The following is a 2,446-nucleotide window of genomic DNA, read 5'->3' as shown; positions in this document are numbered from 1 at the left end:
CTAGGTGGCGCTATCTGTATTTCCGACAATGGGCACATCAATCTGTTCAGGGCGGGTCTGACATCATGCCTGTAAAGTCTGGTACTGATCAGACTGGATTTCATTGAGTTATACTAATTTGTTTCTTCATGGCGTGACATTAAAGTTCGCCACGCCGCTGGGGTCACACCCTTTTGCGAAAAGTCACAGTTTTCACTGTAACCCAAGACCAACTGCTTAAGGCTTTTCTGGAGAAATTTGAGGCTGCAGATGTCACCCATCACTATACTGTACCCCAAAGTGTAAAACATGACATTTCCTGTTCCCACTAGGTGGCGCTGTCCCTTATGTCAAATATGGCAGTTGAAATATGTTCAGGGGTGGAGCCTTATCATATGTGTGCTCTTTGGTCAAGGTCAGAAAATGTATGACAAAATGAGAGGCAATAAGATTTTCATGGCGAGTCATCGAAATTCGCCATGGCGCCACGGCCTCATAGTATTGTGAAAACTCAAAAGCTCCGCAATTTAACATGGCACAAGGGTGTAGTTGACACTGTCCAAATTTGAAGCTTATAGGACCAAATCCCAAGGAGGAGTTCGTTAAAGTTCGAGGCATGGAAACGGTAAAATCAGAGCCAAAATGTCACCTTCAATCCAAAATGGCGGACTTCCTGTTGGGTTTAGGACATTGCCATAATAGACTTTTTTGTTCGACTCTGAAAGTTATATAGGTGTACCGACTTTCAAACATGTAGGTCATACCCATACCGGGGGCTCGCGTTTTTCATTTTTCTAGGTGGCGCTACTGAGCTAATTTTCCCTGGCCATGTCTGAGAACATTAAAATACGTAAATTTTCACCAGACCTGACGCGTGTGCAAAATTTCATGAGTTTTCGAGCATGTTTAGGCCCTCAAACGGCCAATTCATTTGCCGAAATAATAATAATAATAATAATTAAAGCTGCAAGCAGCGTTATGAGGGCCCTCGCACCCCCGGCACGTCGAGCCACTGCCAACACCTCAAACCGGCACGTCCGATGTGATGTCACATTGATGGATTTCATGCTTTTAATCACCAGCTAACATTTCATCTTATTCAACCAGGATTATAGTCATGCCACTAGGTGGCGCTCTAACCATTATTGACAAATAGCATAACAAACATTTCCAAGCTCGAGTCTCATCACACCTGCGACCTTTGGGAGAGATTGGACATTGTGTTTTTGAGTGACAGCAGATTACTGCTTTTTGGCGAGTGATTCAAACTCTAAGTGCCACCATAACCACCCCGTTTCCCTGGACGTAAAAAGCTTCGCAATTTAACATCACAAAGGTCTTTAGATTCCACACACTGGAGAATGGTTCAATATGATGAAATCCCTTGGAGGAGTTCGTCAAAGTATGAAGCCTGAAAAGAGGGGAAAATGTCGCCAAAATTACACATTAATTTTAAAATGGCTGACTTCCTGTTGGATTTGGGATATTGCTCCAAGAGACTTTTTTGTACATCTTGATATTTTCCATAAGCTTACCAGGTTTCAGACTCATAGATGAAACACAGAGCTGGGGCTGATGTTTTGAAATTTTGTAGGGGGCGCTGTGGAGCAATTTCGCGCTATTCAATGAAAATGATCACATGACAACAAAGCCTACATCCATTTGGAGGTGTGTGCCAAATTTCAAGCCTCTATAAACTTTCCAAGCCCCTCAAAAGCCACTTCATCTTTCATGGTGAACCGCGTTGCCACCAGGGTGCGCCGTTCAGTTTAAAGTCACAATTTTTGCACTGAAGCATCACGAGGGACTGATGGTGATATTCACCGCTTTTGAGGTGGCCAAGATGAATCTGTGAAAATCAGTACAACAAAATTAAAGCCATGACATTTCCTGTTGCCACTAGGTGGCGCTGTCCGTATTTCCGACAATGGGCACATCAATCTGTTCAGGGCGGGTCTGACATCATGCCTGTAAAGTCTGGTACTGATCAGACTGGATTTCATTGAGTTATACTAATTTGTTTCTTCATGGCGTGACATTAAAGTTCGCCACGCCGCTGGGGTCACACCCTTTTGCGAAAAGTCACAGTTTTCACTGTAACCCAAGACCAACTCCTTAAGGCTTTTCTGGAGAAATTTGAGGCTGCAGATGTCACCCATCACTATACTGTACCCCAAAGTGTAAAACATGACATTTCCTGTTCCCACTAGGTGGCGCTGTCCCTTATGTCAAATATGGCAGTTGAAATATGTTCAGGGGTGGAGCCTTATCATATGTGTGCTCTTTGGTCAAGGTCAGAAAATGTATGACAAAATGAGAGGCAATAAGATTTTCATGGCGAGTCATCGAAATTCGCCATGGCGCCACGGCCTCATAGTATTGTGAAAACTCAAAAGCTCCGCAATTTAACATGGCACAAGGGTGTAGTTGACACTGTCCAAATTTGAAGCTTATAGGACCAAATCCC

The sequence above is a fragment of the Rhamphochromis longiceps genome, linkage group LG3, assembly GCF_057381845.1.
Source record: "Rhamphochromis longiceps isolate RC_006_pf linkage group LG3, R_longiceps_female_GT1.1, whole genome shotgun sequence".
NCBI lineage: Eukaryota > Metazoa > Chordata > Actinopteri > Cichliformes > Cichlidae > Rhamphochromis > Rhamphochromis longiceps.
The sequence above is the reverse complement of the archived record's forward strand: the minus strand, read 5'-3'. Positions refer to the sequence as shown.